The sequence below is a fragment of the Anser anser genome (genome assembly GCF_964211835.1).
Source record: "Anser anser genome assembly, chromosome: 6".
In the NCBI taxonomy this organism is placed as follows: Eukaryota; Metazoa; Chordata; class Aves; order Anseriformes; family Anatidae; genus Anser; species Anser anser.
This window is the reverse complement of record NC_139726.1, coordinates 3,093,472-3,121,028: the sequence shown is the minus strand read 5'-3', so window position 1 is coordinate 3,121,028 and position 27,557 is coordinate 3,093,472. Positions and strand designations below refer to the sequence as shown.

The following is a 27,557-nucleotide window of genomic DNA, read 5'->3' as shown; positions in this document are numbered from 1 at the left end:
CCCACAGAATTTTCTGTTAACAATTACAGATGCACGGCTGCAATTATGGCTTTGCCCACACTGTTCACCTAGTGCTGGATAGTGCCAAAATGACTCTGTCTGTATACATACAAACACGCGTTTTCAAGCATAGCTTTAAATTTCATCACTTTATCCTGAAATCACTACTAAAAGTAGTTTTTAGGGTCTTCTAATCTGCTTTTCTATTTCATGTGTTTTGGTAGTTCTTTTTGCTTCAGGAAAAAATGAAAATATATCTAACAGATTTCATGGACAGGAATCCTCCCTTAATTTCATCCTATGACACTTGCAGTCTCTCTACCCTCCTACACAGACTACCCAAATCAGTATTTTTCTAAGTGTTTGTTTAGCATAAGGCCTATTATTTCATATATAAAGCCAGGAATAGAAAGGCAAGGTTAGAGAGCTGTCAGATAATTGATAAATATCAGTGAAATCAATATTCACTGTCTTTTAGGGCAAGGCCAGTGATGTAGATACTTGACTACCGATGAAAAGTTTCCTGAAATTTAATTTACACATTTGTCCAGGAGCTAAAAATAAATGGATTTGTTGATCTTCACAGATAATGACTACTTGGGTAAACAGAGCTTCCGATCTGAAACACCCTAATTTTACAGAGATGGTCCCACTCTGCCTTCATTCCCAGTACCATGACCACACACCATCTATATAGACTTACCATGTAACTGCCAGGAATAAAAAAAAAAAAAAAAAAATCCTTTTAGAAAAATAAGTAAAAAGGGAAACAAAACTACAGTCCAGCCTAAAGGAAAAGTAATTACAGAAGCATTTCATTGTTCAATTATTTATTAAAAAAAAAAAAAATTGAGATTGCAGCAGATTTTGCACAGTATCCTAAGTATCATTTACCTTTAGGTCCTGTCATTTTGACTTTTTTTTACATCTCTGATTTTTTATTTTTTTTTGCATCTTTACACCATACCAAGACAAAAATGTATGTATATATATATATAGCAATTACCACCATTTATGTACAAGAATATAGATTTCTAGAAACCTAAAGTGTTATTTTAAATCATTTCTTCTTCATCTACTACTGCAGCTACCAGACCTTCCTTCTCTTCGTGAAACATTGCTTTCTACATTAGCAATTAATTTGGCCTTCTCTTCATCTACTGAAAAAAAAAAAAACTAACACAACTAACAGCAATAAAAATACTTCTTGGTCCAAAATTAATGCCTTTACCACAAAAAGAAATACTGGTTTGCACTAGGAAGCCACTGCAGGTTGGGCATGGTCAAGCCTTGTCCGACCGGAAGAGACTCAGTGCCCCGTTTGCAAAGTAGGGACTTGCACAATGACAAATGTCATGCAGATAAACAGTAATTATGGACGTGTTGGACTTCAAGAGAAAGTGATCAGTTCAATCACTGCACTGCTGTGGTTCATACTAAAAGTTGCTTCTCTAAATCAACCACCTCTACTAATTCCAAAGATGACCTTTCTAGAGAATATTTTTATTATATATTTTTTTTTTATTAATTGCTGTTCAAATAGCTTGCTTAGAAAATAAAAGACAAACAACTCTCTCTCCTTGTAACAATTAGGAGAGATGATAAAGCTCGCATTTCTAACTTAGTTAATTTAGCATGTCAAAAACCAATCTTTCCCTGGTAATTTCAATACACTGAATGTCACGGAAAGGCCAAGTGACAGATTGCTGCATTTCAGTCAGAACACTCATCCTACTAAAAATGTAATCACTGATGTTCAGATTTCATTTGACTATGCACTGTACAATACTTGGATTGCGGGTAGCCTTTGGCATCTTCCTTTCCCCCTTCTCATATAATCAAAAACGAATTAATGCTACATACTGAGCTCCAGCACAAGTTTTGAAAACTATATGGAAAGTAAACCATAACACTTTTATTTAATTCTTACTTCAGAGTTAAGACTGATTAAAATTGAGTTTGTCACTATCACTGAATAATACTGAGTTCAGATTTAATAAAGTTGTTGAGAACTGGAAATGTGTTTCCAATTCCTACCCAAGAGACTACAAAGTCCATCAAAAACAAATTAAGATCCTTTACTAATCATTATCATGCCCTGTGTTTAATCACGTTCCTAGACAACTGCCTGAACTTCATTAGAGCAGTAGGCTCCAGTTATAAGCTGAATTTCAGGGCTCTGTCATCTTTATTGCGCCCGATCTTTCAGCAAACTTTTCGTGCATCTATTTGTTATAAATGATTTTGATGTACAGGAAATGTACATTCTTTTCCAAGAATGGTTTCATAACCTCCCTATGTTCCAGAGCTAAATAACACATATGGTTCGTGTTTAACAACCTCCATTTGGTGCTTCATATGTGTACTTTTTCTTTTTGCTTCCAAGCCTGTGGCTGCAGAGCAGCGCTAGCACTGAGGATCAGGCACCAGCGTGGGAGAACGCTCTCTGAATAGGCTTGCTTTTCAATTGTCAGACAGCAATTGACTGAAATCAGAGAAAAAAAATGATTATTCTGACAGCCTTTGATATGTCATTGGCTCCAAAACTCTTTCTGTTCAAAGTCTCCTATGTCTATCAGACACTCGGTGAGGCATATGGCAACTTCTTGATGCGATACCCATTATTGGTATGAAATGGTAACCTCTGTGGTCTTTCACAAGTCTCCTGTAGTTCTGCCCATGTGTCACTTTCTGTAACAAACAGCCTCCTCTACCAGCACATGCAAACAGGCCTGAGGTTGCCCTGTCTGCTCTGCACACCAACATTTATCATTTTAAAGTGTGCAGAAAGCTTGACAAATAATTGACTTTTGCCCAAACTGAAGCTGCTCCAGCTGAAGCTACTGTCAACACGCAAGTGCCAGAGGCAGACAAAGTAGCTACGCTGGAGGACGAAGAGTTACGGCAGTGCAAAGATAAGGCACGGTCTTTTATATAACACCTTGTCATAACTGTTTTTAATATTTACATTAATATGTAGGTCAGATGATATGATGGGCAGGAGATCAATCCCTTGATGAAGCTCTAACTGCATGTCAGAACCTGTACACAGGAGACTAGCAAGGCCAAATTTAGCCTCTTTAGGCTCTGCTTTGCACGTGTCTTATCTTTCCCAGTTTCCTTACATGACCTGGCATACCCGTGCAACCTCACCAGAAAGCTAATTAAGCAGTAAGATGAATCCTGGATGGCGCAGCATTAGACAAGACCGCTTTCAGCCTCTAGACACCGATGTATGAAATAGTATCGGAAACATGCGTTTTTCATTACAGCCCTTGTTAATAGCCTAAGGAAGTGCCTCCTGCGAAGTATCAGATCATAAGTTGTAATGAGCATTTTAATTAATACTATCCCACTGCCAGGGAAAAAAATATTATATGCAAATTCAGTAAATTATTTGCACTGGGGAATCGTAGCTGTTTGTTCACAGGCAGCGTCAAAGCAACTTGAAGACCAAAACTGCTGTTATATCCCAAACGTGTAAGCTCCTCACTGGGTAAATGCCTATCTGCACCAAAATTTCAAGATACCTTCACGACTGGCTTCTGAAACCAGATCTCCTCATGAATAGTCATTTTTATTCATATGCTCAAAGTAAACGAGCTCAAGGTTCGAAGGGAAATAGTAAGAAATAAGAAAAGAATGGAGGAATTGCCATAATCCCAATGATTCATGGGGAAGGCTCCTGAGCAGGTTATTTTACAAGAGAGGCAGCAGATGTAAATGTATATTAAGTTTTGTATCCTTTCTGGATGGGTAGAAAGAACAGCACCTCTAAGTAATATGAAAAACCTTACTTCGTTAAACAAACCTTAAGGGGAAGCGCAAATGAGAAGTGCTTTATATTCAGTGTCATCAATTCAGCTGAAAACATGTTTGTACCACTCCATGAAATGAATGCTTTTTATAGTGCCTTTCCTGCCAACATTGCCTCATGAACATAATAAAATTAAACATGTAAAACCAACTCTGGAGCTAGCAGTTAGCAAGTAAATTCCAGAGAAACAGTAACACGCGCTTCTAAACAAACAGCTCTTCAGATACGAGGGGAAAAATAGGTAAACTGAGGAAAGCACGATGAAGAGGAGCACTGGATATAAGTAGCTCAGAGGAAAGGACAAGAGACCTTTGCAGGAGAAACTCGCTGCCCAGATAACCTCCTTGGTCCCTGGGGTCAGTCCTTCCACGTGCGTTACCAAAGCCTGCTGCGTTAAAGCGTTGGCAGCAGCGCCGTAGGCCCCAAAAAAAATTAACGTACAGATGTTCCTGCACTGGATCCACCGACAGAAAGTAGTTACCATGGAAGCAAGCTCAGCTCCAGCCCCTGAAATTTGGCTTCGTGCCATGCTAATACTTGTGCTGGAGAAGTGACCCCGATGGCCAGGCCCCACCTTGTCCCGAGAGAGGCCCAGTGCAGGAGGCCCAAAGCCACGGCCAAGGAGGGGGCTCAGCTCCCAGCACCGATGCCCACGGACCTCCTGCCCACCGTGTGGGTGAGGACCCTGGGATTCCTTCTCCGTGCTGAGCAGCCACCCTTGATGCCTCACAGAAATATGGGCATATTCTCCTTGTGCTGATTTCTGTTCCTTAGCAAAACAAAAAGGTCGAGGTTGAAAGGAGGGAGGTTGGATTCATTTTGGGGGGTTTCTGTGGGTATTTTTTGGAATAGAAAAAGTCCGCGCTTCTTCCCTCTCCACTTCTGACACGAACCTTGAAGGACTTTCTCCCCGACTGCCACCCTTGTACATCAATTGACCTCAAAGCAGCTGAAGGAGGAATATAAAGAACACAAAGATTTCCAAAGTTATGCCACAGTCATCAAATACCAGAAGCATTTTGAAACCACTCTTGTGGCCCTGAGTAGGAGCAAACCTCTCCAAATAAGGAAGCATTTCTCCTCCAACGTGCAGAAATTGGCAGCTCCCCTCCCGGAGTTTATGTAAGATTTCTCAGACAGATTAGCCAACAAACAAATGTCAAATAGCCTCCTCTCTGGCTTCAGAGGGAAATCAGCAGGCTTTCATCCGCAGAAACGGATTCTGATAAGAATTCAGGCTGGGACACAAATCTCCATGTTGCCACGATGAAGTCTGAGAAAATTTCCAAATAGGCAATAATGAGCAAACGATGACAAAGTAAGGCAACGGGGTCCCCAGGCCTTAAGTCAGTACGTATGGACATTTGAATTTGGGTTGCTATTGTCAGAATTGATGGGAAATTGCCACGCTGCTGTTTGGGAGCCCCCCTCTTGCGTTCCCAGAAACATAATGTGCATTTATAGAAAAATGTGGGTTCGAGATCAAATTACAGCAACTCTGCATGAAATAGCAATACGATCAAAAGTAACATGGCCCACAGATAAGAAATACTGATGAAAAAAAAAAGGTAATATGAAGACAAAATGCTCCAGAGGGCATTCGGGGGGGTCAAATAATACTGCATTTTTAATGCTTACCTATACCCATTTCTCTCAGAACACTGACAAAGTAAATTCAGCATCACTTTCCAGTAAAAGGCTACAGGACAGCTGCTGAAAACTTTTTGGAGAGAAGATCTTAAAACCCGGCTATCCTGGGTGCTGGTTAACCAGGAGATGCTGTGGCAAGCGCTTAGCAACGATCTTTCCCAGGTTTTTTTAACCTCCACCAGCCTCCCACAGAGAATGACAAGGAGTTATTACCAGTGACAATGAGCTCTTTCTTCTGCTTCTTGTCCCATTAGGCCCTGATCTTTGAAGCTTCTGCACAGAAGTTACTTTGAATATCTAAATACCTAAAAGGCTTTGGCATGACTGCGTGCACAAAAGGCTCTTCATAGCTGTGAGAATTTGTAAGATTGGGGCTGCAGAGTAGGGGGTGAGGGTTCTGCTTGATTTCACAGAATTGTAGGGGTTGGAAAGGACCTTGAGGGATCATCGGGTCCAACTCCCTTTTATTTGTCCATACAGTGCTCAGCACTTCAAAACTGAGAATGATAGTGAAAAATGGTGCTGAGTGGCACTGAAAAATACACTTTCAGTTCTTCATTAAACTGTCTAGCAGAACTAATATATGCCCCTACTTACGTATCTCCACTTTTGAATAAAAAATAAAAATAAGCAACAAATCACTATGTAAAGAAATTCGTTCCGTTGAGGCAAAATTCAGTTTTGCAGGCTTTGAAACCTCATGGCACAACTATTGCTTTTTCTTTCAATATACAGAGCAAGCAACACAGAGGTCAGGCCAGCATCCGTTTTACCAAGAAATCACAATCCTAACAAGATATTCCCACACAGACAGTGGAGGGAAAAGTACCAAAAATAATCAGCTGTTTGGAGACACTGAATAAAACAACTATAAATTGACTTTGATCCACATTCACAGAAGATAGGTAAGGTGGTCATTTACTAGTGTTCAGCTGAACTAAGCAGAGGAAGAAAACATGGAGGGTAGGTTCAATTCTGCTTTTCCATTTAATTTTTTTTTCCTACACCGTACATAAAGACAAAAGTACAGCTGAAGGTGAAAGGGCATGGCAAAATATATCCCAGAAGATGTGAGAAAGTGGTTTTTCTGATTATGGTGCATATGCTGTTCCCTGCAAACTCCACTCGGCTCTGATCATCCCTTCCACCCGCGTGATGTTAGTCCCAAGTTCTTTTATGTGGGTAATTAATAACTCTTATCCAGTGCTTGATTTATCTTTCTTCAACATGTGTAGATCACATGGAGATGAACTGTGTGAATTATTACCCTGTGGAGCCAAGTAAAGAACTTTGTTTTTACTGTTCTGAGGTTCTTATTTCATAACTTGAATGAATAAAAAATACCATACATATATTTCAAGATGGACACAAGAAACTTCCTTGCCTAAACACATGCTTTTTCTCTTGATTTATTATTTGGATTTATAAATGTACTCTCTTCAGTGTTTGAGTTATACATTTTTTCTCTGTTAAAAAACAAGGATTAAATCTTAACCACAATGTCTTGATTTAAGCCGAATTTTCTGAGCACCATTTTCTCCCCCGCTTTTCTGCCTCCTGCAATTCAGAGGTTACATGACTAAGTTCTTGCTGCCACAATCTGATTTTTCAAACACAAGATTTCTCTTGTTTTGCTCATGTATTGAATGCCATAAAATCCAATGATAGTGTCTGTATTGACTAAAGCTTTGTTTAAAACTAGCTAAGGGGGCTCAGCATGTTTTTTTTCCTCCATAGCACACTGAAGACAGCATCGAGGGAGGCCAAAAATGACCAGTTTCCCCCAAGGACATTTCTGTGAAATGGCTCCAGAAAAGGGGCACTGAGAAAACAGGAACTTTTTAGAACAGTTCTGAATTTAGCCTTTTACTTATAATTTACGAAAAATAAATTCTCAGCCCAACATAGCACAATCAACCATTACATTGCATGGAGGAATCCTCAGGTCAAAGGTGCCTTTCTTGTACTACTGGCAAAGATAAGTATGAGAAACAATCTCTGATACCTTTTCACTTCCATGACCCTCAATCTTTGCCTTGGAGCCCAGGACAGCTGATTACAGAGGCACAGTGCCAAGGAGGGCTGAGCAGCAGACGTCCCTGCATGGCTGTGGCAAGTACATCTGACTCTAGTTTAATAATTAAAAGCCATTAATGAATATGAACTACCAGACTGTGAAGGTTCCTCTAGCTCTCATTCCAAAACATAGTTAGGCATCAGAATTTCAAACAGAAATGCAAGAGTAGAAGTTCTACACCAAACTTATCAATTTTATGCTCCATCTAGACTTCAGAAGCCATAGCCAGCAGCAGTTTCATCCAGATGTGTATTCAGAATGTATTACTCTTCTGGGACCACTCTGACATTTCAGAAATTTTCATTGTCATTTACAGAGATAAAACTGTGAATATCACAATAGCATGCAAGCATCAAGCCCCAGGGCTCTCCAAGTTTTATTTTATTTTTTTAAGTTGAAGGAGTGGCAAAGTCTGTCTGTTCATGAGGATCAGTGTTAACAACATCGTATTAAAATGATCTTCCACATCTGCACAAAGCCCAAGCCATCCTTGCCAGAAACTCATTATTCTAGACCAAGTCCTCTCTCCTTGTACGTGGACCGTCAAGTTTAAAAGCCCAAAGCATTGAAGGTATTATTTAGTATCATTTGCATAAATTTAAGCAGGGTATCAAATCAAAACTCACAGCTGAGGGATCCCATGGTTCTTCAAAGAATTGCACTCAAGTTATTGATTGTAACAAGTTAAACAACCCTCCTTTTCTCGCCAAAGATGGTCTGTTAGAGGGCAGAAGACAACAGCCTTTGGTTGGAGAGAGGGGCCTCTGTTCCATTAGATATAGAAATATGTAAAGACTAGCACTGCAACATGCTAATTAACAAAATATATATTTTTTTTTTAAAGGAGAAACTATGCTAACCAAAGGTACAGCACATGTAAAGCTCTCCTGTGCTACAATAATCTTGTGGCTGTATGAGCCAGTGGATAGGGTAAGCAGAATAACCCTGATAAACTGCAGAACAAGACAGAGATTAATTACATCAGAAACAATAAAGACATTAAAAAGATTTCTAGAAAGGATAAATCGAATCACAAATACATTATTATGGAACCTGGGGTCAGCAATATTACTGGAGAGGATCTTTGTGTTTGTCTCTTCTTGCTCATTATCTAGGCACTCATAGTGTCCACAATGGTGAAGTATCTGAGAAGCTTCCAGCTGCAAGTAGATTCCTCCTTCCCGACATCCTTGTGCAGTGGGGAGAATGGTATTTGTACTTTACAGGTAGAAAACGATCAAATTAAGTTAAATCGCTTATCCAAAACTATGCAGGACCCAAAGAGAGAAGGAAATTCAGGGAAAGAACAGCTGTCCTGCATCCTGTTTAGGCAGTGCTTCCCAATGGAAGTCCCATCAAATGAGCATTGTTGCTTCCCCATACTTGGGTTACTCATGATTGTAACAACCTTCTCACACAACTTTAAGGCAGAGAGAGAAAAAAAGGCCTAAAAGCCTTCCCCTTCATACCAGGAGTAATGTCCTGACTAATCTGTTTTGGTACCTTCTCTTTGAAACTTAAGTGATGTGTTTTATAATCATTTTTATGACTAAAACCACCTCACCTTCTCAGTGTATTAAAAATAAAAATTTAAAAAAAAAGCAATGACTGAAAGAACATAACATCTTATAAAGAGGCCAAAATCTTCTAAAAATTCCTCAGCAAGAGTTAACCCTAGCTCAATGCCAAAGACAGGTGGGTATTATCAGAGCATCTTAGCTTGAAGTGTTAATTTTGTTTCCAAGTGAGACTTTCTGACATTCATAGTGAAAAGATCCCTCGTCAAGACTTTTCTCAGCAGTTTCATTCAGCCTGTTTTGTTGTATCAGTTATTTGTTCAGCATTTGTTCCCAGGTTTGTTTTCATGTCACCTCCATACCCACTCTTATGCCCTTGTTTATCAGGTGGGTTTCTACATACTCATAATTCTTTGAGCTTCCTTTCAAGTTGCTTGAAAAAAATTCACAGTATGAATTCATGAAACAATGCATGAATAAGTCATTTCCTGCTTTAAATACACCTCTGAGTAAATGATCCAGAGGCTTTTCAAGAACCATTTACATAACAGTCGCTGATACAGTCTTCAAATTTTCATGTCAATCTCAAAATGGCATTTTTAAATCACCCCATTTTCCTAAATGAGGTGAGAGAATTTTAAGAGCAGATTTTCCAACTTCTAGAGCTCTTCTTTTAATTATAAATTTTTATACATTGAATTCCCCTCTTCTTCCTTCATTAGGGGTAGCACAGAAATGTCAGAAACACTTTGTATGTATAACCTATAATCCAAATGCAGTAGGGGTACTACTTCCAATAGTACATTTTCTTTTACAACCACAAATGCCATAAATTTCATCAACTGTCAATCCTACTTCACAGTCTGCAGTTTGAAAATAAAATTTGGAGGCTTTGCTAAATGTGAATAACTACCTACTGCGGTGCTACTGGGAAGAAACTGATGAATCACAAGATGCTCAACTAGTTACAAATAAATTTAGGTAATTTCCAGTCAAAATTCATAGGCAAGTAAATAAAAGAGAGATTTGGCTTTCACTTGCATTTCTTAAGTAGTGCAAAAATATCTATGGTTCTAAGGCTCGGCAGCCAAGAATGGGCTCAGAGGCCAATCTCTCCCCCAAATCGTGTTGGAGTGGGAATGGCAGGGAGAACCGAGATGCATCCAGAGAAGTGTCTGGGTATGGTTCCTTCAACAGCATGATTCCTCCAAAGACACCAAGGGATGCATTCTAATTCATAAAGTGGATCATCAAGTGGTCACAAGCTCCACACAGGCTGCCACAGGGCAGAACTGCAGAGTTTTTCATTGCCTTGGGGTAACAGAGGGCTGTGCAGGAGAGCAGCTCCTTCCCTTTGATCTCACGGATAGACTCAAGGAGTTCTGCTGCCAGCCTGAGAACAAGCAGCCAGCGTTGAGACAGCCTCCTCTTGAACTCTGTCTGCATTCAAAGGTCTTAGAGAACAAAAGAAAGAGCACAGACAGAGATTGTGATCTCTGGTGCTGCAAGAATCTCTTCGGAGAACAGTCTCTATATCCGCAGCAGTCCTGATCATTACTTTTTGCTGAGCCAGGAGTTCAGGAGACAGAGGCAGAAAGGAGCACATCCACAGCACTTGCCAATTTTGTTCGATTGACCTAAAAGCACTCGTGGATTGGGAGGCATAAATTCCCAGAGGCAGAGCCGCATTTCTTTTTTGGCTTCAAGTCTGATTGCCAGAGAATTGGACAGTTGACTCCAACGTGCCCTACGCCCAGAGAGCTGGGGTAGCAGTTGTGATCCTCACAGACTAAAACCCACAGGCAGGCCCATTCTTCAAGTTCACTGAAGGGGTCACAGCCCTGTAGGTGCTGAATCCAGAAATACAATGCGATGTGAAACAGCTGAAGGAGAAGACAAAGCAGCTGGGGGAAGGGAAGTTGCCAGCAGGCTAACTCCAGGCTGAGGTACAAAAAGAACAAGAAAAAGGCAATGCAAGTTCACAAGAATACCCAACGGGAATCTGCAAAGGGTCAGAGGGTGTGGACCTGTCACCCTGTCCTAACAAAGCTGAGCATGAGCACTGGGTCACCTAAGCATTGAAATGACCTGAGACAGAGAGGTGCAATCCATCATTTTCATTGCCAGCTACCCCACACGCAGGGAAGGGGGAAGGAGTTGTCATCCCAGTGCTGGGGGATGTGGTGAGGGTTTCCTCACTCAACCTTTAAGGTTGAGTTGAGGCTTAAAAGAGAGCACTGCCAGAGGAGAGAAAGGTATTAAGATTATGTTAAAATTAAAAAAAAGGAAAAAAAGGAGGGGAGTGGAAAATCCAAATGAAACCAGAACGAAAACTGCTTCTTGTTTTGTTAAAGTAATCTCAGAAGTGCTTCTTTCTGGTAGAAGTCATGATTTGATCGAATTTTAGCAGCTAGTGGTGCCAACTCTGTTGCACAATAAACACTGGAGAAAAGAGTTTAGAGAACATATCAGTCATAACTACATGACATGTTAGTGATGCATGTTTCTTAGAGTGAGAGCAAACAGTATAATTCAACTTCTAATGAAGTCAAACAACCCAAAAAGTAAAAGAGCAAAAGGAAACTCTCTCTCTCTCCCCCATCACAAAACACATTAGCAAAATGGAGTGTTCATGATTAATTCACATTCCTTTCCGATCGTCTATCTTGCTAAAGCAGCATAAAATTCAACTCTTTGTTTCTTCCCTCTGAAGATATAGGAGACATGACATCATGGCATCTCATGTAACAGTCAAACCAGAAAGCACAGCTGAGAGGTTTTGAGGTTTCCTTGCAAATATCGGGACGTCTGCAGCAGTTTTACCTATTTGGTGAGAACTTCAAACTGTCTCCACAAGGAAAGGATTTATTAGCTACTTTGCAACGAGCACTGCACTTGCTGCCCCTGCTGTGTGTTGATGGACAGAAAATTCTACATCACATTATTTCAGGACTCAAGGCTCTTAAATTAGGCCATAAAAATGCAGAGAGTGGAGATCTTTACAACTATAGAGAGACTCAGGGATACACTGAGATGGAGTCCTTCACTGGATAGAGAGATAATTAGAAGTCAGTGACAATTTGTACAATTTATAAGGAGATGAAAGGCTTTTCTTTTATAAAAAAAGAAAGCTAAAATACTTCAAATATACTACACTTCTTCACGAGAGCCAGCTTTTTGAAGCAATTTCAATTAAGCCCAGCAAACTTTTCAAAATCTTTCAGATTGTTCCAGATCTCACCTGACTCTGTTCTACATTTTCATGCAAGAAAAAGTTATTTTACTTTGAAAATCTGCATAATTAAAAACTGTACTGTCTTCTGATTGATAAAGTTTCAAGTGACAGCTTTGCAGCAAGCTGCCTCCCACACAGAAGCAATTTGTAAAAGCCTTTCAGAGTTTTATGTAACTGAAAAATCCAAGTTGCTTTCATCCAGGTCTTTCTTTCCAGTACCAGTTTAAATGTGACTGCCAGGAACTGCAGCCAGTACATGCTTGAATATAAGATTAATTTAAATACCAATATTTTTGCCTATTTTTGAGGTACCCATCGACAGAAAAGGCTTTTTTTTGTTCCCATTTTGGCAAATTGAAGCAATTTTATATTTAAAGCCCAACCTCAGCCTGATTTTTCAAACATATTTGGACACACAATACACCTTTGCTATCAGCTCAAATGGACTTGTTAGTCCCACAGGAGCAAAAAATAACAGAATCTACATAAGAAGAAAGAAAATACTACTTCATTTCTTTCACTGGGTTTGGGTGAATACAAATCTGTATTTGTTTTCCATCTTCAGTCATATGGTATATTAAACACTAGAGGGAGTACAGAAGAAAGCTGAATATTTCTTTCAGACAAAAAGGCAATATGATCAAAATTTGAGTTGTAAAGGTTTCATCTGAAGCCACGGATCTCCAAGCGTCCCAGAGATCTTGAAAGTTGTTATAGTATGATTATCCAGGCTACATTTAATCTTACGTGATGTCTTATAAGAATTTTAATTCTTTAAAAAGTACCTAAAACCGCAAATAGTATCCTGCTCTGGATGGAGATATCTGCCTTCCCAAGCACATCTTTAGCTTTTAATCTGAAGTACAAGTAAAGTAATGCAAGTTGCACAACAAAAAAAAAGCTGACAGCAGTGTGAAGTTTGTCCAATATAACTCAGTTAAACATACTTTTACTAAAACCAAACAACATTAGTGGATTTTTCTTTTGTTTGTTCTAAATAAAGTGATCTAGTTCTTATAACCAAATAGTTGTGATATTTACGGATCAAACACTGTGACATTGCAGTAGAAGTTGAGTCAAAACATTGACTTGGGTTTCTGTGTTGAAAGACAAAATAACTATTAAAAAGAATAAAGTTCTAAGAAATTTTAAATAAATTTCTATTTCAGTAACATTAGATATGGCTAGTGCATTTTTTTAATGCTTCAAAGTTATAGTCAGCTGTTTCCTAAGGTTCAGAATAAGTATATCTCCAATCATGAGCAAGACTTTTCATTTACATTGTATTTTGATTGTTCAATAGGCACATAAATACAGAAAATATAACAATCAAACGTTAGGTGAGATTATTAGGAATAAAAATCAAGTCAGAAAAGGAGCTGCCTATGTGTTATATTTTGCTGTGTACTTTTCCTTTCCTTTGTGATGAAGAAACAAAACCAAACTCAGCCTGATTTCCAAAAAGGTCATAGTCAGATAATGACACAAAGAAAGTGGTAGGAGAAGACAGCTCTACAAATCAGCGAATACTGAAGCAAATCCCCAGGACAAAGATTCTGACCTCATAAAACAAAACTCTATTCATTTCCCCTTTTGTTACAGAACCGAGAAATCAAACTTATAGAATAACCCCATCTGTAAGAGCTCCAGAGGTCTCTGGTCCAAACACCTGCTCAAAGCAGAGCCAAATTCAGACAGATCACACGGGGCCTCGGCCCCTTCCCATTCCCCACAGGGTCTTAAATACTGTTGTCCAAGGTCCTTGCAGCCAGGGCTGCCATCAGTCCACGCATCCCCAGCCAGCTCCTCATTAGCAGATAGAGACGAGCATCTCCCCTACACAACCCAACCAAGACATATCAAGAAACCTCCAACTCCACTTGCACCCGAAGCAGTTGCTCTTGCAGCAGATGGTTAAACAGTGGTTAAAGTCCCCTGTAGGCATTACCAAGCGCCCTCCAGCTCTTTGAAGAAACCTTGGTCCACCTACTCCTTATGACTTCCATGCCGTGCCCTCCGTTGGCTTCTCTGCCGACCCTGTCCCAGAACATCTCAGCCAGCTCAGCACCTGCTCCACAGCACAGCTCTGAGCATCTGAGCTGCTCCTTTGAGCATAAACCCCCTGTCCTTTTCTCAAAATTCATTCCAAAACATTCAAAATACAAATTACATTATACAAATCATATACAAATTAATACAAAAATTCACGACCAAAGTGAAAGAACATAACTTTGTTCCATATAGGCTGAGTGCCGTGATGCAGAGAAGACACCAGACAATTAGCTGTATACCCTGCTTGCAAGCCTGAACACTTATTTCCTACAGAAAATGACAGCAGCCTGAATGAGGAGGTAAAAATGCTCAAGACAGCCACCCCAGAATACCCTTTGTAGGCACATTTGAATGACTTGCCTTTTTTTTTTTTTTTTTACAGTCAGTAGACTTAGCTCTTTTGTTCCAGCTCTGTTGTGATCTTTCAACATCCAAGTATTACTTAATTCAGGAGTTTGCCGGATTACAGATTTTTTAGGGAAGGTTTTCATTTATGAGTGAGTTGTTCTTGTTGGGAGTGTTCCTAATAGCAAATGTATATGACTTGTATTCTGCAAACCAGAGTGCTACATACTTATTTCAAGCATAATTTTTCTAGTTACTTCCAAGTGGAATTTGCTTTTTTAAGCTGAGAGGTAAAACAAGAAGTAACTCCATACCCTCTGTACCTTTAGACTATAACAAGAGTCCAAAATCCCTTATATGAGAAAAAGGAGGAATTTTGACTCGTCCTGTACAATTTTGCTGCAAACTTTGTTGTGTGTGATTGCTTCAAAGAGTGAATGTGGGAAAAGAAAATATTTGTGTCATAGTAATGGTCTCATCTGTCTGTAGCACTTGACACCGCAGCTGCCAGCTGTACGGATAAATATCATGTTGCAGATAGATTGTGTCTGCGAAGCAGCGAAAATGGAATGTTAATTTGGGCTCAGCCGTGCTAAAACCTGGGAGGGCTCCGAGCATGCTCGGGGTAAGTGAGATCTCCACGAAAGCCTGTGTCTCGCTCTGAGCTGGAAGCTGCCTTAAAGAACTTTAAATTACTAATTTCTCTAACTAGCTTGTCTACTGAGACTAATAGCTATTAGAGAGAGAGACATCAATACATATAGATCAAGAAACTATCTCTTAGAAAATCCTTTTCACTATTTGGCCATGTTGCTAGTTTCCTTTTGGCATTCTTTTACTTGCTGGCTTGTCCTTTATAGTTTCCCAGAAAGCGTTCCCTGTTCTCATCCTTCCTTTTTATCCCCTTGGAGATGAGGGTCTACGATGGACACATTCAGACACTGCACAATACATGTGGTTCTGTTCTCAGCAGCCTCAGTGCTCCGTTTCACCGCAGAGAGGGACAGACCGGGATTCAGCTTGCAGCAAACCCATGGCAGTGCTCAGACTGCCATATCACGGCAGTGAGGTCTGCTCTGGGGCCGTAAGTAGGTGCTCACCACACACCCACAGAGAGATCATCATCCAAGAGCTCGGTGTTCCCTGTACCTGCCCGTGACAGCACCCTCGTGTACATTTTCAGTCTTGCTTCTATCACGAGCTTGCCCGCTGTAGCCCACCACTGACTGACTGTTCTTCCATTTGCTGTTACAACTTTCAAAACCAATGCTATGGTTGATGCCTTTTCTTCCAACCCGGGTGAAGGTATTTTCTTTTTATTCAGCTGCCTGCACATACATCTGTGTGATTTGGGGGATAGACCAAAGATAGTATCTACCACATCCAGCAACTGGAGCTCCATCACTGTCTTCAAAGTGTGTTACATCCAGCCCAGTGCTGTTTTTCTTGGACTCATCCATGTAAGCAATTTTCTGTGGCTGTGTGAACCAACATATATCACCTGAACCAAAGTAAGTTCATGGGTTCATAGGGTAGGAACGTGGGTTCTTGGCCAAACAGAAGGTTAAGTCGTAATTGGTGAAGCTACAGTAACATAATTAGGTATCTAAGCCCTCAGAAGTCATAACAATTACTCCAAATTAAGCCAAGAATAAGAGGGTAAGATGCTTGCTCAACAGGTAGGAAAAGAAACCTACTGTCATAAGGAACCACTGATGTCATTCTGACACCCAGCATCTAGGGGAAAAGAAATCAAAGTCATCTCAGCCTCGATACTTCAATTTCTCATGCTTGCCAACAGCTCTGTGCTTTCCACTCTTCAAGTGGCCAGACTTTGTTCTCCCCAAGTTGCACCTCCTGCTGCACTTTCAGAGACTGAACCCTGGACGAAGATGGACATCGGCCTGTTCCAGTATGTCATTTCCAATGTTCTTATCTGCTTTCATAGATAAAACTAAAGCAACTATTACCTGCACACTAGAATACGCAGCCTCAGAAAAGCACTCATATATCAGGACAGGTTCCAGTACATTACTGAAATAATTAGAGGAAGAAAAAAATAGAAAGAAAATTGGACTTCCCTCACTCTCCTCCAGGCTCTGCCACCAATCTGCTGCAGTTGCTTATGCAAACCTTCTCTTCTATCTGTGTTTTCATCAGGACGTACGAAATTGCCTCTGACCTTCGGTGAGAAGCTCCCAGATGTTTGCTAAAACCCTGCCTTCATCAAACAAGCTTGCAAACTTGTTGACTCAGGGCCTTTATTCACCTGAGGTCAGGCACTTAACTGAGATGTCTGTGTTGAAAGGGTACTTGTTCTAGGCTAAATGAGCTCATTTAAATTTTTGGTAAGTTCTTCAAGCATAAGGACTAAATTAGGCTATACAGACCTCAGGAATTATTCATTTGCCTTCACAGGAGTCAGGAGAAAAACCACTGTGAACTTATGTTCCTTGTAAGTGCTCCGGGCTAGATGAGATAAATCTGGTAAGGCTGCATATAGCACTTGGGTGAGCTGGGCTCTGAACAGCACCAGGGTACCTGGACACTGCAAAACCATGAGTCCTTAGAATAAATATCCTACCCACAAAAAAATAGAGCAGTACGTGGTGAAGGAGGGTAAGAAATAGCATGGAAATTTTACACCGTGGATATGAGCAAGTCCTTCACGAAGTGTTGTGGTACAGTCCTTTCTATTGTCTGTGCTGCTCTTAAATCACTTCTGTCAAGCCAAGTAGAGAGACTTTGCTCTCAGGTTACAGACAGCGAATATCCCTGTTGTCAGTCAGCTGTTACAGAACTCCAAGTAAGCAGTGTTAATTACCTAATATCGAGGCACTTTTTTTTTACTTCTTAGTAATTTTCCATCCTATTAGTTTTTATATCAGAAGCCATGCAGAACTGAGGCTGTAGGCTCTATTTATCTTTTGCACACTGGTACAGTTCGAGTTTCTCAAAATGCAGACCTGAATAAAATCTTAATATCCCTGTTAATTTGTCACTGATCTGAAAACTGAACTCGAAATAGTTTGCAGAGTCTCTTCCACACAGGTCTTTTGTTTTAACTGAACTTTTCTTTTTCCCATAGGAAAGCTAATTTAGTATGACTTGCCAGTAGTAAAATTGAAATTCTTTGGCTAATTAATTTTTGTACCTGAAACTGAATATAACTGACTTTTTTTTAAACCAGATTTTAATACCTCCCTCTCAAAAATTCAATCCTTGGCATATGGAACCAGGGAAAAGTTGGAAAAGTTGCAAAAGTTTTCAGGAATTAGGAGGTTTCTCAGGGATTACTTTGCAGGGTCATGAAAGGTTTTCATCTCTACAGAGATGGTAGCTAAAATACATGCAAAGTCTGGAGCCAGCGTGAGCTTCTCTTACAGGAACGTTGTGGAGTAAGACACGAACCCGTGAACTTTTCAACCTCACTTCCACCAGGAAAAACCTGGAGACATGTTGAAACTAACTTTCACAGCAGAGATAAGATGCACTTGTAGTTTGATTAGATGAACCCATAAGAGCTAAAAGAAACAACTTTTTTGTACTTACAACACAAAGGGGTAAATTTCACCCCAGGAGTACCACTAAAGATGAATGTGATTTCAAGCATCAGGACTGGTGCTGGATTTGGGCTTTTTAACTAAAATGTTTGCATTGTATCAGAATAGTCCTCAGACATTTCTCCTGCTATTTTCCTCACTCTACAACTTTCTATTTAAATGCTACCACTCCTTTTGCACTACAAAATCACCCAAACTTTTACACTAATGGCTATAAATATTTCTAACAATTCTACGTCTTTTAGCAAGTGTTTATCACTTTGGATTTTTGCCTAGTTGATGGAATAATATCTTACTGAGCCATATTTGCCAATGGCAGAGTTAGGATCAACTCCAGTAATTGCAGCAAGACCTGTAATAAATTTAACCCACTTACATTATGCATACAAATGCTTCTGTGCAATGCACAGAATACATAAGAGGTCACATTTCATGCCCAGGTTGGACACTTTGTTCCGCAACAGAACAAAGAGTTGGGGCTGAAGGTTGCCTCCAACCACATGGGACTCTCCAGCATGCATTCAGCAGCCTCTGACTGCCTGCCCATTTTGCTTTTCCTTCACACACCACGCAGGAGCCAACAAGGACAATATAGGGAAACACCATATCCTGAGGCAAAAGGTATGGTTTGTCCTACACAATTCTGGAAGCTGAAAGATAGCTGTTGTTTCTGTTCCCTTTCCCTTCATGTTTGTACATCTTTCTATACCTCTGGAGATCTGGCTGGAAGCTTCAAAGAATTAATTCAAAACTCCCAAAGACACAAAGAAGTAGCCCCAGAACTCACAACAGGGATGCTGTACTGCACGTTGGCTCATTTCCCTGTTTCTGGTTGCTTACGACTTTCTGACCCCTCACACCTTCATCCCACACGTTTTGAATATGGTCATGGAAACTCCAACATCACAACGTGTGCACATTAACTGCTCTGGCCAGACACCGAAGTCATTTGTGTGCAACACCTCACAGATTAATACGAAAAAAAAGTTTCAGATGTAGGTTTTAAGAATCACTAATACATACTTGAGCCTTCTGATCATTCAGAGCTGAGGGCGAGCCCTCGGGACACAGGTGGGCTAGGCGGGCTTTGCAGGGCTTGGCAATTCCTCCCGCAGACACTCGTCCCGTTGGAGCAGCCCCTCTGGAGCCTGTGTGCTTTGAGCCGTCCCCGCACCAGACTCAGCCGCCTGGAAGGTGATGCAAACAAGACACGACAACAAAAGGCTTAGTTTTCTTGAAATGCGAAATTAAAGAAAGAGCAGGTGTCTGTTATGTCTAGGCTTGCAGATGCCTCAGATATGTGGGGAAGTGTCAGCAGCACGCTCGCATTGATCTGGGTTTGGCTAGCAATGCGCTCCCGACGTTCGGAAGGAGGGAGCAGTCCTCTGTACATGCCCGAACATCCATCGCCCTCACAGCACTGCTCTCTCCTTCATCTCACCTTCCTTTGAAGGCTTGTTTTCTCCATCACACAGCCTCGGTAGAGACCCCAACCCAGCCCAAGCATTGCCACAAACAAGTTCTGATCACCAGCAAGCCAAAGCACTCACTGGGCCCATTTTTTAAACTCGTTTCCCTGATTTGGAAGCTCTGTTTATGCATTTGAATGTGGATATGGCAAACATACAAAGAACGATATTTACGGAACTCAGGATGTTTGAAGCAGCAACAGATAAATATGACTTCTTCAACTCTGGTCTTCACTTTTTTAAATGATCTTTTCACATGCACATATCTGAGCAAAAGAAATGCCACATTTTATAAGGGTGCCCTATGTAGGAAACTGCATGCAGAGTGCCTCGTTGGTTGTGCCTGCAAACGTGCACTGCAACCAATAAAGCACTGCATCTGTTGTAGTTTCATATGAAACATTCACCCATAAATTATCATGTTTCTCAATCATTATGCTGAAGTAAAGACGCCTTTCCGAATCTAAGTGGTATCACACGGACAGTACTGCGTGAAATAATTACATTTACATTTATTAAAGTAATCTTGCATTCACAATGCATCAATGTCCTGGCCAAAAGACGTCTTTCAAGACATACCATCTTATGATACAAAATACAAATATTTAATGAAAGTGGGAAGGAGAGTTTAGGGGTTATTTCTTCTTCTAATTAATGACCGATCAAACAGCCCAAGTGCCTCACAGGAACTGTGAACCGCATCCAAACCTCACTCGGGTGCGGATACATTACGATAACTTTGGAAGCTCTGCTGGATTCTGTTTTGAAAAGAGTCTTTTGGGCAAAACATTAATATTTTGTGAATTCTGCATAACTGAACAAAGCATCTCATGTTGCACAGGATGTGTAAAGGAAAAGAAGATGGACTGAATAATGGAGAGACAGAAATATTGAGAAAAGAGGGATTAACATCTATGGGAAAGATGTTTATTCCCTTCCTCTATTTGTATCCTCTTCAAGCTTTCCTCCACCACTAGGAGGGCTACACATTTTCTCTACTTAAACATGACACTTCAAATGTTTCCATCCTAGCACAGGTCTGGAGCTCCTGCCGTGCACCAACCATTGGCCAAGTCACCAGCTTTGAGGAAGGCTGCGCACCAAGGGAAAGGGGTTGGGGCTAAGCTGTGCTTTGTATGTATGAGGGCACACTTGAAATTTGGATTGATGGTGGAGAGGTCATGAAGGCAAGGATCCTTTTCATGTGACAGCACAGAACAGCTACTGAGCATAGCAAAAAGCAGAAACCGAACAGTGCTGCAAACCACCAGCATTATGCCCGTACAGATAGTCTAATAGTGGAAAAAATGAGGTCTCTCTGCTCAACTCTAACCAAAAACGAGGTGGCCTTGTTTTCGAGGTTTAGTTTTCAAGAAACATTCATCAAGTGGTGTGTCATGTGTGAACCATAAATCAGCTAGGCTCTGCTGAGTAATTTTCTTTTAATTACTTGAAAAGCAAAACCTTTAGAGGTGTATGGGTGACTCTTTTTTTTTAATAAGACACTATTTTTCTATTTATGTTTTTATCTTGGTCAGAAGCCTGGTGGTTTTTACGTGTGTTTTTGGACCTTATAAATAACCAGTAATAAATAGTTGGACGCCTATAATTCAACAGTAGCACAGAATCCTGTCACTGTTCTGCCTGAGTAATATTTTAACATGCAGCAGAGCGATGCTTCTGCTATTTCCTGACCTGCGAGGGGAAGAAGTGACACCTAAGGCTATGTCTACATTATTTATACCACTTTGATAGATTAAATCTTAACCACAAGGATGAGCTTTTAAAACATGCCTGAAAATGTTTAAAGATTCCACAGGTGCTCTTCCTGAGTGCAAACAAAGGCTTCTCTTTGTAGTATGAAAACAAAATTAAAATGCAACAAAGTCCTGGGAGCTATACTTTCTGCTTAAAACAAATCCTTGACTGGACATGTTGGATTTATTTATTTTTAACTGACGTATTCTTGGAGCTCACAAGAGTGATATGTGTATATATACACACATGTGTGCGGGCATGTGTGTCTACATGTATATACATATATATGTATATCTTTATGTATCTATACAGGTACATATGTTTGAAAATTATTTCAGTGATCCAGTCAAACTATTTGCTCTGATACCCTTTTCTCTCTCCACGTGAGAGTGCCCTTGAAGACACTGGATTCTAATATGAGAAATTATTTTCTTTTTTAGCAACATTCTCTGCAGTTAATAACAGCCACTATAGAAAATGATAATAAAAGATGGAGATTGATAAAGGCCTTCACTAATAATGAATTAACCCTGGTGCATTTGCTTTAATTATTAAGTAGTAAAACTGTGAAAACAAGCAGCACTTTCCACAGAACCTCTCGTCTAGAAAAGACTAGATGGTACTTCCATTTGAGACCTCTCATGACAAATATCTCTGCAAATTTCAGTCTCAGAACCAAACACGGTATCAGCAAAGACTCAACAGCGTTACTATATGAACAAAATACTCTTAAAATAGTATAAAATATAACTCACAGGTGAATATACAGCACAGAGCTACCCAGACAGTATTTTTTTTGTATTCATTTCTGTATGTCTACAAAATATGTGCTTCCCCCGCATCCCTCATTTCAGAAGGGATTCAGTCCTGGAGGAAAGGCTCCAATGAAGGTATTCCTCCATCATAAAACTCTTCATCTAAACCATCAGTGATGTCCCTTGTCGCTAGAGATCATGACAACACAGCATAATGCCTATTGATTTAATGGCTTTTAAATTTTTGTCAAAATATTAATGGATTGCATTTCTCTGACTACATTAGTTTACAGAGTAAAACCATCTACAGACTCAAAGTTTCTGAAATATAGCTGGAAACAAAGTAAATCAGCCCATTTGAAATTTTAGGACATTTCATACACTGTCAAAAATATGTAAAATAAGAAATGAGATGTTGTAAGGTCCTCGTGTAAGACTGTGAAGCTAACAGATTGATGAACATGAACGTCCAAGTTCTGATTTATTCAAATATATTTCTTAACTATTGCTGACATTATTTTTACGTGTGGGGTTTTCAGTCATCGTGGCAAAAATGGTTGTGATTATTTCATATTTAGAGTAGGCGCACAACTTCTGCCATTTATGGCCACTGACTACAGCAGCAATGGAGAACGCAACTATACAGTAAAAATTTTCTGTATTGTGAACTTTCACTGGTTCTTGAGAACAGTGGATTTCCTAATTACCACAACCATATCAAACAACCATGTCATGGCTCTCACAGCAGTGTAAGCAATTAGGTAACAAGAAGATGAGGCTGATGGAACAACTTCTGCAACACAAGTTCCATCACTACAAATGGCTCTGGAATGCCCCTGCCAAATGTCAGGCCCAGTTTTAATAGAAAAATACCCAGCATATATTAAGCTTTTTATTAAGTATAGCTATAATACCATTGACATTGATTTTGTTTCTTACTCTTAGACTATTTAATAACTTCCAAATCTGGAGGCGAGCAAGAATTAAAAGATTAAAAACTTATAAACCATATCTGAATTTGCCATTAGAGTTAAAACAGTCTGAAACAAATTATCTGGTAACTAGCTCCACAAATAACAATGGTTTTAGAAGAGCAGAATTTGGTCCTTGAGTTTTCAGCTGAAGACAGATGCTGAGTTCCATTAAAGGCAGTAAAAGCTCAAGTAGAATGAAGATCAGAAAATGTTCTTCATTCCGATCACTGTAACCTAAGGATGATCACTAGCTTTTCTTTCCTTATGCCTCCATGACAAAGAACAAAAGGCCAGAATTTTAGGACTCATTTCAGCATAAAATTGCTTTAAAATGTCCTTTCTGAAATAGGTTCCTTCCTTCTAATTCCCAAGGAGTTCATGGCTGTATTTTTAGAAAGGCAATTTGGAATTTAACAAATACAGATACTTGGAAATGTCTTTGTGCTTTCTTACTTTCACAAAAAGACATTAAGGTCATATTTTTTTTTCAAAAGTGGAGATTGCTTTTGAGTAGTTGTAATCATGGACACCAAATTTGGAACCAAATAAAACTGCTGAAACCAGAACCTTGGAAGCCATATATAACGCACATGATTCGACCCACAAAAACTGGGACTCAGAATTATGGAGAATCTTCCCAGATACGCTCCCAAAGTGCTCCCAATGACAGAAGACCTGCGCTGTCTCCAACATTTCATTGACAGACCTGTTAGCCCATTTTGCAGCATCCATTCCAATGTCACCATCATTTCTTTTGCTCGACATGAGGCTTCACTGACCATTCCTGCGGCCTGTCTTTGGTTTGCTCTCAGCTTGTTCACCCCTCAGCAGAGGGACCGTGAGCTTCAGGAAGCAGGAATCTGGTTCACTCACTTCAAAGTAAGTAATGTGAAATGAGAAAATCTGATTTCATCTGATTTATGTAGCCAAAAAGGCACACTGTCCTTTCACACACATTGTTCAATGGGCTTGCCTCTTATTTCCAAAAGATTTTTCTGTTACAGAATTCAAGACTCCTCAAAGTTTGAGGAAGACCAAGACTGAAAGGACTGATGGGGGTGAGTTGACAGGTATATTCATTCTCTAAGAGTGATGGCACTGCTTTAAATATTTAATGCACTGAAAAATATATGGAAAGGAAAATAACGTGAAGCTGGCTTTAGTGTGATGGCATAACACTATTTTCTGCATCCATCTATGTTGCAGCCACATTATACAGAACTGTAAAAAAGAAAATGGCAAATTTCAAATCAGTTATCATGGTGCTATCAGCTTAAAAAATTAATCATTTTTTTCCCCCTTTTTTTTTCATTTTTCCAATGCAATCAATAAGCAAGCCCTGGCTATCAATCTCCATGTTATGTAGCAATATTTTATTTTCAAGCTGATAGCTTCACATGATGAATTATGGTCATTAGAAAGCATGATAATGTGTTACGGTAGCTTCAGCCCAGTTGTAAGTGTTGCTGACAGAATAAAGTGAGAGAGTTTGCTTATTCTTATTGTTTGCATTTGAGATGTAAGTATTACCCCGAGTATGCCCCATTCTTGGCCGTTCATCAGAGCCAAATTTAATTTTTTTTCCCCAAACGTTTGAAGTGACATTTCAAGGTTATTTCCCCAATAAGTATCTTGCACTCCCAACATTTGAATGCAGCTTTGTGTTCAAATGTTTGGCTAGATAACTATTTACGTTAGCAAAATGTGGGGAAAAAAAATCATACGAAGCATTTATCTGCTACCCAGGTACATTAAAATGTCCACAAAGGCAGCATCGTGACTGCAGAACGGATTGTAACAAGGCACCTCTGACTTAGAAAGTGAGCCAAACGATACTTTCGGTAAATAATTATGCACACAGTGTAATAGAAGTCATCTCAGCAACACCAAGCTCCTGCGCTACACGGCTTAACAAGCTGCCAAAAGTCTGAGCTGAACTAGTAGAAGTGACTCCGTGTGCCAGTAAAACTGAACAGCTTTACTGTCTCCGAGACCTTTCTTCTAAATCTTTTCTGAGTAAAAGCTTTTTCACTCCTGCCCTTGTAACAGCCAACATAAAAGCAAGGCATCTTCAGATAGATCGAAGGGCTAGAAATTAAAATAGGTCTTTCCTGTGCCTTTAATGTCACCCCAAAATGCCCTGGTAGGAAGCACACTTGAAGGAGAGACGCTGGAAATGGGTTTTGATGCTGGCGAATTCAGTCTTTGGAGGCGCTGGCTCGGCAGGGGGGGCAGCCCGGGCCGGGGAGCTGGATAAAAGCCCCAGTATGAAGCCTCGAAAGAACAGAGTGAAGGCACCAGAAGTGGAGAAAAATGAGGGAAGGGAAAGAAAACGGCCCGACCTCCCTTTCAGATGTGAGTGGTCCAGAGTTGAGACTAGAACTGCATTAGGGGAAGAAGCTTCTACTGCCCAACTTAATGGGCTTCAGAGCCGGGATGTATCCGGACAGTGCTTTGTGCTCCTGGGTCTGCTAATACAAAACGTGTCCACAGATGCCAGAGGTGACAGCTGCAGCCTGAGCACATGCTGCTTAGTTAATTTGTATTTACCATATACCTGGAAGACAGATCAGTAGCCCCAGATCTTGTAAAACCATGCAACAAACATGAGCTTTGAAACCGTCCCCTAGATTTATGCTGCTGTTAGCTAAACTCTGCTCTGGTCCAGACCCTGCCTGGTGATGGCCCCAGAGTGAAGGGGGCAAAGATGGTCAGACTGGGGTGCAGCCTTTCTGCGGAAGGCCTTGTGCAAGCAGGGGTCGTGCTCAAAGGGACCCCCACCTGGGAGCCCAAATAGGCCGTATCCTGCTAGTCCACAGGGCAGTATCTGCAGGGGCTGGCTTTGGGACACACTTCCCAATGGCAAAAGCGAACAAGCAGCACTCGCAGATGAACAGACAGCAAAAAAAGTTACTTCTCATCTCCAGGTATGCCTCTGTGGCATCACAAACCTTTTAGCAGAATACAGTATTTATCCGAAGCACTAGCAGAATACAGTATTTATCCGAAGCACTAGTGGAGTGTCATAAATGAACATGAAGAGTGTCATGTATCAGCATCGTAGCTGAGATAACTTTTTCAACATGAATAATAAAAAAAGAAACTTCATAGATTTGATTTTAATTGACTGATTGTAGTTCTTACAAAAGTGACTCTCAGATTTCTATCTGCTAGTCAAAGGAAAGACGATAAATCCTATCTGCTTCAATTATTTGCAATACATAAGCGAAGATCTAAATATTTTTCAAATTCAAGTGTATTCTCAGCTGAAGAGTAAATATCTGCCATATTGAATTCCTACATGATCATTTTGGCTTTTCATCTTTTTATGGTAGGCTACATTATAACCTACATAATTTATATTTTATCAGCAAGTTATATTATAACCTACCAGGTTGGGATAAATAATATACCTGTAAATTTAAAACAAAAAAACGTAATATTTACAAATATTGTTTTCACATTTTACATAATGGATAGCTAATATCTACAATAACCCCTACATGCCCAAAATTCCTAGTGAACCTACAAAACCAAGTAACCTTGCCCCATCCATGTCTAAAAGCGTTTAACACCTCCAGCACATTTGCATTCCCTGACTCCGGTAAGAGCCAGGCTAGAACAGGCTGCAGATCTCAGCACACAACCCCAGTACTTCGTGCTTTTCCATCTAGCTCAATATGCAACTAGTTAGGAAGATAGAAATAACACAGCACCTGTCAGTCACTGCAATAATCTCATCTCCTTTTTCCCTTTACATCTTCTAGCTCCATGCCGCGACCCACCTGTCTGTCCCTGGTCCACAACTCTGCTCTTGGCACTTCAAAACCTGCTGCACCCAACACTGAGGATTTCTACAAGAGCAGTAGAATTGCACGCAGCTCTAATATAGGCCAACATTAAGATCACCCCTGCTAAAGATCCTTGCTGCATTTACGCAGCAACTGATCTAAGCCTATGGCACATTTTTTTCATTACATGCAAGCTGCCATCTTGTAAGAAAGGAAGAATAAACATATGGATATGAAATATGTTGGAATAATCCCTTTCTGCACTGATACATCGCTGTCTGTATAGACATCAGAGAACACATAATATCTAGCTTTGTACATGTTGTGATATTTCACACCGCCTCCCATTTCACATGGAAAAGGCATTTGACTTTGTCTAATACAAGCTCAATTTCTCCTACATTTACCACCAAGAAGAATCCAACTACATAAAAAAGTCTCACTTATTTCAGAAAAAAATATATAAATTTAAGGTATGAGTTGTTAAAAGAGCATCAACGTTACAAACTAATAAAAATAAAGACCCCATGACCAGCTTAAGTGCACAGTTCACC

At 40.1% G+C, this 27,557-nt stretch overlaps 1 protein-coding gene across 16 annotated transcripts in view; it reads right to left on the bottom strand.

The window, feature by feature from the left end:
* The window catches only part of LOC310901250 (uncharacterized protein), a 721,588-nt gene that overhangs the window by 549,040 nt on the left and 144,991 nt on the right, over positions 1–27,557 (bottom strand). For 3 of the 16 annotated variants that reach the window (XR_014585668.1, XR_014585669.1, XR_014585670.1), the window contains exon 2: positions 19,280–19,443. The exons of 1 other annotated variant lie outside the window; for it this stretch is intronic. The gene's annotated coding sequence lies outside the window, so the exon portion shown is untranslated. 12 more of the 16 variants (XR_014585672.1, XR_014585671.1, XR_014585673.1 and 9 more) reach the window with 12 other exon arrangements.